We start from the raw sequence: 12,285 nt of genomic DNA on the forward strand, positions 1-12,285 counted from the left end.
ACTAATCACTGTCATTTAGCCACAGCTCCGCCCCGGCTCCCCAAGGGCCTTTGCCATTGGCGCCTTTTGGCGGGAATTCGGGACCCCGCTTTGGGCGGCCGCGCGCCGCGCGACCGTCCGAGCGGGGCCCAGAGAGAGAGAGATCCCTCCGAGACAGCGTAAGGTGCGTACGTTACTGTTTGTCCGTGCCGGCTTTGCCGTTCGGACCAGTGCTTACTCGAGCTCGCCCGCACGTGTCCTCTGACCTGCAGCGGCTCGAGCCTGTCCAGCGGGGTCCAGCGACCTCTGACAGGCGTACCTTGCGTTGAATGCCCACTCTCTCTCGCAACCGGCCCAACGGTCGACACGAGAGAGAGATCACAGCACTGCCGCGGGGACATTCTCCTGCAGCGGCGTGCTAGCGGTGCGCATTACTCGAGTCGCTTCGTGCGCGCAGCGGAGCCTTGCTCCTCGCGCGCCCCCGGGACGGGGTGACTATTGAGTGTGTGTGTATCAGCTGGAGGACGATGTGAATAAACGTCTCCTTTGTGAACTTGGAGGCCTATTTCTTTGCGGCGAATCGCTCTCCTCCCAGCGGAGGTTGAGTGCGCCGCATCGGTGTCCCAGTGTGTGTGTGGTGACGGCTGATCGGGGCCCTTGGCTCGCGCGAAGCTCGAACCCGCGGGGGGTGGTGGCCTGTGTCCACTTAGAAACCCACAACTGGCGCCCAACGTGCTAAGTCATTGGCGCTTACGCCTTTGATGGCACTTTAGCCGAGCAGGTCGCCTTGACGATCACGCTTGCGCACCGTGTCTACCACCCCCAGCGCGGCACTCGGCAGCTACATGTCGGCTCCCTGCGGAGTTGTAGCGTCGTTTGATCCGCTGGCTGCTGTTCCTTCGAATAGCTAGACACCGTGGTTGGCCGCGGCCCCCATTGGGGTTTACGGTGACACAACCCAAAATGTTGACCACGTGGCTCCCATTGGAGCTGTATCGGAAGCACCCTGCGGTGCATCCGCTGGTCACATGCCTCAGCTGTGCACGCTTTCCGCCCAGTGCGAAAGCAGTTCGTGTCACGCTGCCGCAACCGGCAGTTTCGAACAGCAGCAGCCGTGCCCCGCGAGCAGTCAATTCTGCTCTGGGAACGGCGAGGCGCTGGCCGGTTCCCTGTGGAAACCGCGCCGCTCATCGAACTAGGAGCCTTGCCTCCCTCGTTCGTGCAGCCCGCCCAAGCCTCCACTGAGGCAGGGGTGCAGTCGCTGAGGCCGGGGCTCCATTGAGCCAGATGCGGAGAAACTTCGAGCCATACTCGAATTTCCCGCGCCCAAGGACGTACGCGGCCTGCGCCGTTGTGTGGGAATGGCCACCTTTTATCGTCCTGTGCCCGCGTGCAGGCACCCTTGACCTAGCTCTTGGGAAAGACTGCCGCGTGGCGATGGGAGCCCGAGCAAGAGCGATCCTTTCGCCTCCTGTCTAGTGCCATTGTCGAGACAGCGCAGCTCAGGCTACCCGACCTGACCAGACAGTTCGTAGTCCAGACTGACGCGAGCGATCTGGGTTTAGGAGAGTTCTCCTACAGGAATTCGATGGCGTGCTGCAACCGCTGGCCTTTGCCAGCCGCTCCTTGCTGCCCTCGGAGAGGAATTATTCCGTGACCGAGAAGGAGTGCCTCGCCATCGTGTTTGCACTGCGTAAATTTTACGTCTACCTTGATGGAACGCAATTCGTGGTGCAGACAGACCACAGTGCGCTCAGTTGGCTGATGCGGCTCCGCGAGCCTGCGGGTCGGCTGGCGCGCTGGGCTCTCCTGATACAGCATTACGACTTTTCCGTGCAGTATCGAAAGGGGAGCATGAACGTGGTAGCTGACGCGCTATCCCGTGCCCCACTCGCCAGCGGCGCCTTGACGCCTGTAAGCGGAGGGGGCGAAACAGCGGACGAGCCGCCGGGCGGCAAGGAGGGGGAGCCCGCAAACGGGTTAACCCATTCCGCTAACCAGGCAAGCAGCGCTTCGCAAAGCGGTCGAGAGGCAAAGCTCTTCGTGAGCGCCTCGGAAGTGCCGACGCGAACGGAAATTTTGGCTGCAAACCTGAGTGGGGACGAGACCAGGCTCCCCTCTGGGATGACTGGAATCGTTTTCAGCCCTAAAGAGCTACTGAAAGCCCAGCAAAATGACCCGTTTTGTCGCGAGGTGAGCGACGGTCTCAGGGAGACGGAGCGCCGTGACGCTACTTGTATTGTAGCGGGCGCAGGGGGGCAGAAGCCAGCGTGTGTCGCGGCGAACCCCGGGGATTCATATTTGCTGGACAATGACGGGCTCGTGCTGAAGTACATAGCCACCGATGACGAGTCCATCGACCCGTTCTAGGTGGTTATCCCCAAAAGTTTGAGAGGCGCACTTTTGCGATTCTCTCATGACGAACCACTGGCCGGTCATCTGAGTGGCTCCAAAGTTTTTGCAAAACTGAGTCATTCGGTGACGTGGCCTGGCATGAAGCGTGACATTTTCCGCTATTGCCGTTCCTGCCATGTCTGTCAAGCGGTGAAGTCACGGAGCGGCAAGCCGCCTGGAATGATGAAACCGATTGACAGTGTGCGTCCGTGGCAGATGGCCACCTGCGATTTGATGGGGCCTTTCCCCAGGAGCAAGCAGGGGTTCATTTACCTGATGGTAGTCGCTGACCACTTTTCCAAATGGGTTGAGTTGTACCCCCTTCGGAAAGTGTCAGCACGAGCGGTGCTGGATAAACTCCAGGAAGTGTTCTGTCGGTTCGGCTTTCCGGAAAGACTGATCACGGACAATGCGTCCTATTTCACCGCTCGGGTGTTCGGTAACACGTGCCGTTCCCTCGGAATCGAGCACTACACCACTTCACCCTACCACCCCCAGTCCAATTTGACCGAGCGAATCAATCGAACGCTCAAGCCAATGCTGGCGGCCTTTGCCGAGTGTCAAAAGGATTGGGCAGACCATTTGAGCGAGTTCGCGTTCGCCATCCGAACAGCTGAGAATCGCTCAACTGGTTTCTCTCCCGCCTTCCTCAATTTCGGGAGGGAGCTGGCGAATCCGATGTCAAACGTCGTGCAGAGCCAGCTCGGGGATGAGCAGACGCGGGCAGACTGCTCTGCTTATGCGTCGACGCTTCGGGACCGGCTTGATCGGGCTCTCAACAGAGCAAGGCAGAGTTTGGCGGCAGCCAGAGCCCAACAGAAGGCTCAATATGACCGCAAGCACCGCCGCCTGACTTTTCAGGTGGGTGATCTTGTCCTGAAGCGCAACCACGTTCTTAGCGATGCCAGCAAGGGGTTCTCAGCCTCGCTCGCTCCTAAGTGGCTTGGTCCGTACCGAGTGGTCAGAGTCTGGTCGCCACTCGCGCACCTGCTGGAGGATCCCCTTACGGGGAAAACCAGCCGTGCCCACATCGCAGATCTGAAGGCCTACGCGTCACGGTCTGACGAGCTTGCGCCGGTACCCATTGGTATTAAAGGCAAGCGCAAAGGCACAACTGGTGCTGCGGAACGCAAGCGTACGGAGCACCGGTACAATCTGAGGCGACAGTCACCTGTGTGATTAATGCCGGACGGCGGACTTTTCCGCAACCGAAGGCACGCAGCCTCAGCTAGCTGGCGAGCTTTCTCGTCAGGCCCTACCCAGGCGAAGCACGGTGTGTTATTTTTTTGTTGTTGTTGTTGCTTTGGCAGCATGCTCAGTTCCAGCCTTGTGTGTTTATCTATTTATTTATTTGTTTTGTTTTTAGTCAGTTTCTAGCCACTTTCGTTTCCTCGCTGGTACGTCTGTTTTCGTTCTAACGTACCCAGATGTACATAGGCAAACTTCAGCCCTCTCGTGCTTGCTCTTATCTTCCAGAAGGAATAGATTGGATTAGGTGTCGTTTGTACAGCGCGCCTTTTCTCATTTCCGGCCCGACTGTGGGTGGTTGGCTCGTTAAGGAGCCGTGTGTCGCGGTGCGAGTTTTGTGCGCCCCCATGGAGGGGAAGTTGGTGGGGCGTTTGGGGCGATGGGGGGGCGGAAAGTGCACCCTTTGACCCTCGCCGCGGCGCCTCTGGACGCTTCTGATGAGCGGAACGTTGCCGCCGAACGGCGTCCGCGCACTTGCCGGTGTATGCGTGGTTGTGGCTGTGACTGTGTGCGCGCGTAACCATGAGGCAAGGCGACGCCTGTGAGTTGTGCCGTTGTGTCCTTCTGCGTGAGCGCGAGGATGAGAAGGACCCCTCGCTGTGGCCAAGGTTACACAGCAGGACGCCGCCGAACGTCCTCGCCCGTTTCAGCCGGCGTGAAAGGGGTGCACTAACTTTCTTGTGCCCGAACGTGATGTCGTGTCCAAGGGCGCGAGGTCAGTGCTCTGCCGCGGCCCCGTCGTCATCAACGCACCCTACATCAACGGAAAGAAGACCGCCATCAGTCGTCGGCCCTCCCAACCCGTTCAACTTGGAAGTCTGCGAGCGGTGAGTCGCCGACCGGCCTACTGGGCCGCGCCATCGAACTTTGAGGCTGACATCCACCTGTCACATAGTTGTACAGTTGAATTCACATCGCCTTGTGTACCGTGTATATAATCTGCAAGCTGTTTTGATTTACTGAAGCGTATGCAAGTGTTGTTTGCCTTGTTTTCCTTTGTGTTTTTTTACGTTGTTCTGGCTGGAACTGAAGTGTAGCTAGTTTTTTTTTGTGTGTATTCATTTCTTTATTTTGGAACTGAAGTGTAGCTTATTTTTTTGTGTATTGATTTCTTTATTTTGGCCGCGTGCTTTGCCGATGGGTAGGAGGGCATTTAAGGAGAGGGGGATGTGGGAATCTGGCTTTCCGCCGTCGCCTTTGCGCGGCTGTGCCGGCCGCCCGCGTTGTTTCTCCTCTTTCCCTTGCTCCCGCCTCAGGCGGTGGAGAGGCAGCTGGGTGACTAATCACTGTCATTTAGCCACAGCTCCGCCCCGGCTCCCCAAGGGCCTTTGCCATTGGCGCCTTTTGGCGGGAATTCGGGACCCCGCTTTGGGCGGCCGCGCGCCGCGCGACCGTCCGAGCGGGGCCCAGAGAGAGAGAGATCCCTCCGAGACAGCGTAAGGTGCGTACGTTACTGTTTGTCCGTGCCGGCTTTGCCGTTCGGACCAGTGCTTACTCGAGCTCGCCCGCACGTGTCCTCTGACCTGCAGCGGCTCGAGCCTGTCCAGCGGGGTCCAGCGACCTCTGACAGGCGTACCTTGCGTTGAATGCCCACTCTCTCTCGCAACCGGCCCAACGGTCGACACGAGAGAGAGATCACAGCACTGCCGCGGGGACATTCTCCTGCAGCGGCGTGCTAGCGGTGCGCATTACTCGAGTCGCTTCGTGCGCGCAGCGGAGCCTTGCTCCTCGCGCGCCCCCGGGACGGGGTGACTATTGAGTGTGTGTGTATCAGCTGGAGGACGATGTGAATAAACGTCTCCTTTGTGAACTTGGAGGCCTATTTCTTTGCGGCGAATCGCTCTCCTCCCAGCGGAGGTTGAGTGCGCCGCATCGGTGTCCCAGTGTGTGTGTGGTGACGGCTGATCGGGGCCCTTGGCTCGCGCGAAGCTCGAACCCGCGGTGGGTGGTGGCCTGTGTCCACGTAGAAACCCACAACCGTCAAGAAGAAATTCAATTATAAAGTATTTAGCAGTCGTACACGAATACCACAGGGTGCTCATACGAAAGTCTAAAGCATCGTTTGAAAGAAGAAAACACGCAAACAAAAATTTGGTGTCTAAGGTCCTTTAAACATGATGGTGTCTGCTGCTGCTTCGAGCCGCGCGCCAACAAACCCCTTCCGCCTTTCAACTCTTCTCACCCAAACTCGTCAAACGAGATATAGCCGTCTTGTGCTTCAGGAACGCCCTCGGCAGAACGTGCCCACACCTGGTCCCAGAAGCGTTCAACAATCAAGCTGAATGACTGCTGGACGCTGGATATCCTCAACACCTCATCATTTCAGCCGCTGAAGGCCTCCTCAGAAGGATGCGCACTGAGGTTCAAAAGGGGGTGAGGCCCACGCTCAGCGCAGACAGAAGGTAGCTGCGATTCCTTACATTCACACACACTGCCTCACTGCCTGCAAAAAGCGGCACAGCGTTACGACGCGAACATCGTGTTTTCTTCACCTAACAAGCTGTCTAAGCTTTGCAGAATGACAGATCCGGAGGCAATCCAGCAACGTGACTGCGGCAAGAAGCGTAGACGACCTTTTATTGAATGCTCAGACGGTGTAGTCTATCAAATCCCGTTAAGCTGTGGAAAAACTTGTGTTGGGCAGACTGGGAGACGTGTAAACGATAGGCTAAGAGAACACGCAAAGAAGGTAAAAAATGCACGTGAAAGAAAAGATTCTGAAGGGTTTCTCGCTAGCCACTGCCTCACTTGCAATAATTGTTCCCCTAATCTTGAAAACACCGTTATCACCAGTAAGAGCAAAGAGCGTATCACCAGGGAGATCGCGGAATCAAAACAGATTTGTAATCTCGGGACAGACTGTGTCAGCAGCGCTTCTATCTCCCTATCCGACAAAGAGCCGACTTATCTGCGCATGTGTCGATGACTGAAGGTTGTTCAGTTCGTATGTATTCGTGGATTAGCCCACAATGAAGTCGCTGGAACTTCAGTGCCATCCCTGTCGCCTCGTTTCTGTCCATGTGTTTGCTGCGCTGCCTTTTTTCAATACGTGTTTTTGGGAGGCAGAAAATCAAAATAACATATTTGAACATACCGCTGCCAGTCGAGCAACCGAATGAAGGTCCTTCAATAGCGGTTCTAATGAGAATTCAGATGGTTAGTCATGAGCGACACAAAACCGAGCAGATGCGGAGTGCCTTGTACATGCGGCCCGTTACTGCATTTTTCTAAATGCTCTTGTGCGGTTCAACGCGGCCAGGCGTCCTTCTCGGAATTATTTGATTGAACATAGTACTGTGAGTGACGCGGATTGAACTCCGTCCAGAAATGAGCTGCCTCATTCCAAGTCCACAAAAAAGTAGTACTAGTGGTTTACAATATACCACTGGAAAGATTTCACCGCCTGGATTCCTTCGTTTCAGAGATTTTCATGGCAACAATACAATAAAAAAAATGCATTCTTTTTCCTTTTTCTAGCGTGAAGAAAATGGAAAATAACTAAAGATAACTAAATAAGAGTTGAGTAGGTTTTTTACAGCGAACACCGTCTCCCTGTTTCATCCGTGTCGTAGCTGGAACGCCACAATTGTACGTCAACCTTCAATAATGAGTCATAAGCCCTACACAGCCCCCATATGTACGAGTCCAAGCCTAGCCCGGGCCGGGCCCGGTTAATAAGCACATTTTCCGGCCCAGCACGAGCAGGTGCAGTGCTCTACTGCGGGCTATACCCGCACCTATAGGACACGTTGGTCGGCGGGGTGCTGGAGAACCGTGTACCCTCCTGAAATTTCTGCGGATTTACGCCAGTGCATAGCTGCAGTACACCGTTGCTGTGCTGTCGGACGGCACTATACATAGTGCCCATTTATATGCGTTGCTCTTTAAACATGAATTAGAGCGAAAAAAGTACGTTCTTGAAGCGGGCCAGCTCGTGCGCTTTTCGCACTCGAACGCCTACGGGCGCTTTCCCCGCCATATTCTCGGTTAACGACGCAAACCGAGGTCGCCAAGCTCAGTTCGCGATAACCGCGGTTTGGTATGCTGTGTGGACAGCAGTAACCACAGTTAGCGAATACCGCGGTTATCTTAACCGAGGTTAAATGCGCCCGTGTCACAAAAACGGATGCTAGGGCGAGTTGGTATGACATATTCCTGAAGAACAGCGCGAACTCGGTTGAGGACAGAAGGTCAGCGATAGAGCCCGTCTGTGTGCCTTCCTTCTGTCCTCGTCCAAGCTGTTCTTCAGGAACAAGGGCAGAACTAGCGTAGACTGCCAGAACTAAAGATGTTCTCTGGCCAACTGGCGGTCGACACGTGTTGCCGACGCATGTTCTTCACAACACCTTATGTTCGAGGCTGGCACCCGAGAAGTGAACCGTCGGAAACTGGTCCTTTGTCTCCTGAGAGGGTCGCGACGAATGCGCGCCCGCTCGCGCAGCGGGGCTCGGCACGTGAAGAGACACAGGAAACGGAGCCCTTTTGCGCTCAAAATTCAGCGCGGCGCTCTTTTCGGTTGACGCGGCCAAGCAAGGTGATTGGAGCCAGATGACACCCGGGTCCTCTCCGGGTGGTCAATTACGGCAGCAGGCCACTCTTCGTCCAGTAGACAGAGAGGCAACTGGCAAAAGTTTGCTCGCTGCTTCCAGACGAAGCTACGCCGGGAGTCGGTGTCCGGCCAGAACAATTTGGCGTTACATCGCTGGTTGACGTGACTTGCATCACCTCTTATGAAACGACAGTGGGAAATAGAGAACAGCGGATTAAAATCATATTTTACGAGATGCCGCACTGCTAGAAAAAGCTTTTCTCGACGCGCTGCAGCATGTGGTGCGAGTTCGCTTTCTTTTCTTTTTTTCTCGTAAAGTTCACGCTGCACTAGATCCAAAGCGCTCTAGCTCAATTTGATACACCAGAAAATTCGCTCCTCAATCACAGCACTGCCAACATACGCGTATCCAATTTTTGCTCAATTTTCGCACAGATCACTTCTTTGCAAGATAAATCTGTTAGGACGCCGTCTATCTATCTCTCTCTCTCTCTCCAAAAGACAGATGGCCTTCCTAAGTTCCGGTGATTCTGCATTTCATTCCCAATCAATGTGTTAGCACGCCTTCTATCTCTCTCCCTCTCCAAAAGAGAGATGGCCTTCCTAAGTTCCAATGATTAAACATTTTATTTCGAATGTGTTAGCCCGCCTTCTATACATATATCTTCCTTTTTTCTCCGAAAGAGAGATGGCCTTCCTAAGTTCCAATGATTCAACATTTTATTTCGAATGTGTTAGCACTCCTATCTCTCTCTCTCTCTCTCCAAAAGAGAGATGGCCTTCCTAAGTTCCGGTGATCCAACATTTTATTCTCTTTCACGGTTTTTTCTGGCGCATGCGCCGGTTAGACTCAAGGTCCCTTGCTTTCGCACGTCTACTCGGTCTAACTACGACAAAAACCGTGCCACTTTTTTTTATTGTGGTTTCACGCCTTACAGTTCTAAGTACCCAGCCTGCACCTTGCATTACCGCACGAACTGCTGCGAAGAAAGCTCTCTTTGCAGTGCTGCGTGGAAAGTTTCATTCAGCAGCTCTCACCACAGTGAGTACAAATTGTGCTCGCGGTTCATGGACAGCGAACAGTCGTAATAGGAGATACGTCAGCACGCCACGAAACCATTAGATTTGGTTTTTGTGGGGTTTAACGTCCCAAAGCGACTAAGGCTATGAGAGACGCCGTAGTGAAGGGCTCCGGAAATTTCGACCACCTGGGGTTCTTTAACGTGCACTGACATCGCACAGCACACGGGCCTCTAGAATTTCTCCTCCAAAGAAATTCTAGCCGCCGCGGCCGGGATCGAACCCGCGTCTTTTGGGCCAGCAGCCGAGCACCATAACCGCTGAGCCACCGCGGCGGCCGAAACCATTAGAAGCTTCACGCTTCACCGAATTATATGACACATAATGGCGGCCAGAATATTGCAAATGTATCTCCCCCGATTTTGTCTGATTTCCACTTCACTAGCCACCGCTATGCAAAGACTGACTACAAAATTTTTGTTCTGAATATTTTTTTCTTCGTATTCCCGATTTGTTATTAGGGACGACTCACTTTACAGACAGTTCTGCTCGGAAACCAAGGTGTCCACATTAACAAGGCACGACCTTATCGATATCAGTTCATAGATTTTCGAAGATGTGATTCTGTTCGCCGCTGCAGCATAAGAAATTTTAGAACCGCGAAACCGAACCTGCGGGGCCCAAGGCAACCCAGAAGCCACGCCTAACGTCTCGATTCCTACGCCAGAGCCGGTCTGCGCATGCACGAGACGCTCCGGTCTGTCCCTGCTGGGCCCACGGGTCGAGGCGAAAGACAGTGACGAGTACTGGTCGGCACAGTCAGGCATCGTGTCGCTGTAATGCGACCAGGGGACCTGCCGGCTAAGGGCCACCAGCACAATCGTTCGTCGAGTATAGGCGTCGGCTAAGTATAACGAAGCTAAATACAACGCTGAAACCGCGTTGGCATACGCGGCATGCCGACTGTGATCGGCCCAAGCGAGGCGCTTGGTTTCAGAGCTCGGTGTCGTTTGCCGGCATTTCGAAAGGCGCTGGTATGCTGAGCATAATGAGCACGAGAGCAGACGACGCAGCCATCCGTGCGTCACTACTTTTGAGGCCCACGTGACCAGACTTCCTGCTCTTCCCTAGCTTTGACGTTATAGCACACCCCGGCGCTCAGAAACCGAAGTCGCTCGGTATAAAAAATTAGGCACTTCACTACTTACGTGCTTTCAATGCGAAAGCATTGTTTTTATTTGTTTATTCTTTTTCCTTCCGACACTACTACTCATTAGCATACAGTCGCAAGGCAACACATACACTAGGTTCAGCTTTGTTCGTCAAGAATCAACGCGATTGTGTGGCCTCACGCCTGGCAATCTCGAAGCCCTGGGCTCGATTCCCCTCCCCTGAGGAAGGAATCTCTCTTTGCCGGGTCACGCGGGTGACCGGATTTCGCTGCACATAATGCTTTCGCATCAGTAAAGTTATTCACCGCGAAGCGTGTAATACGCGTCCTGGGGCAATACGCAACGTTTGAAGCAAAGAACGCGCCAACCGAAAATTTGGTCTCGCCACCCTTTTAAAAGGTTTTACTAAATATCTCCTATGTCAGCCAGTTCCATTATATCCTTGCACGTGCCTTCCTCACTCAGGACTCAGTCGCTATATCCCTGTGAGCCTTGATCACTACGCTGGCTGCAGCATTGTCTTCGGCAACTACACCTGGAATGCGCACGAAGTCTGCTCTAGTCCAGGACAATGTATAGTGCCTCATTTCTTCAAATGAGTGGCGAAGCACAGTCGCACATCTGAGACTAATGGAGAAGAGCAAACGCAGAAACTCCATGCAGCTGCGCCCATTTTCAACGAATACGAATGAGGTCGCAGTCTCGGACACGTCCCCAGATGCGGTGATCGGGAACGCGTCAAACATTTTTCGCACACAATATGACAACGATGGGCGTTACACGCATGCGACAGAAATCCTCCACGCGAGCCTCTCAGGAACCGGCGGGTGGGATGCGAGGCATTGATGCGTTGTCATCGCTTCCTAACATATCCCCCTTAAAACATACCGCGGATAATAAAAGATCCCAACGTGCCCCAACCGAACAACGGTGAGCGACGCGACATCATTATGCGTTGGAGCGCGTTCGTTAGTACCGCAAGTTACCGCCCCAGCTGCAAGCATAGATAACGAATTTCTTCGAAATGGCATCAACTATTACCAAACCTACGCAAATGCCTCAGCCTAAAAGTGGACAAGCAGATCGGCCCTCGCAGCCATTTTCGGTCACGCGCCGTGTGAGATTTAAAAAAAAATAAACGGGCTTTAAAAAGTAACTGTCAGTCCAAATTTTAACTGCATCGCGTGCAATGGTGCCAAGGCGTCGGCGGATGTTAAACTTCCTGATGATGAATTGAAATTGTTAGCAGAAGTGAACTGAGTTCAGCATGCCAGAAAAGCTTCTACCCATGCGATGACTTAGGATGAATGTTCAGATGCTTGAGCTTAATTATTAGCCTATCGTGAGGTACACGATCAAATGCTTTAGTAAAAAACTGCGTCAACTTGGAAACCCATATCTAGAGGTTAATGTAATTCACTAATAAAACCTGCCAGTGGTGTTTCACACGAAAACCGCTGATAGTTAAAAATTATGTTATGTTCCTCAAGATAATTCATGATTTCAGTATATAGGAGATGTTTGCATACAGTGTTTGGACGATAATTGTGGGGAGAAGTGCGATCACCAGGTTCTGAATACATGCAAGCCCCGGGACGTCGATCGGCCTCCATCGCGCTTGTGTTTTCTAACCGCTGAAGAAACTGGCAGGGACCTGAAAACGCGTGCCAAAACTTTCTCAGGCCGAAGGCGGGATAAACAGGCACAGATCACTTTTATTACTCCACTAACTGCCTACTTCGGGACATGAGGAACGAATGCCGCTAGACGGTCATGTTCGTTACAAAAAGGCTTCAACGGACCCTAACATTTCGCAACGGCGGCAACTACGGTTATGTCTGTTCGAATAGCCGCTGTACGCCGCCGCCAAGTTAGAAAGCAGCAAGTTTGGAGAAGTTTGGTGCAATTTTCCCAGGATGGCGC

The 12,285-nt window shown here is 53.5% G+C and overlaps 1 protein-coding gene across 3 annotated transcripts in view; it reads right to left on the reverse strand.

Moving 5' to 3' along the window:
* The window catches only part of stg (string), a 151,728-nt gene that overhangs the window by 70,670 nt on the left and 68,773 nt on the right, over positions 1–12,285 (reverse strand). The window lies entirely within an intron of this gene.

This window comes from Amblyomma mixtum, chromosome 3, assembly GCF_055824585.1.
Source record: "Amblyomma mixtum isolate Tamu chromosome 3, ASM5582458v1, whole genome shotgun sequence".
In the NCBI taxonomy this organism is placed as follows: domain Eukaryota; kingdom Metazoa; phylum Arthropoda; class Arachnida; order Ixodida; family Ixodidae; genus Amblyomma; species Amblyomma mixtum.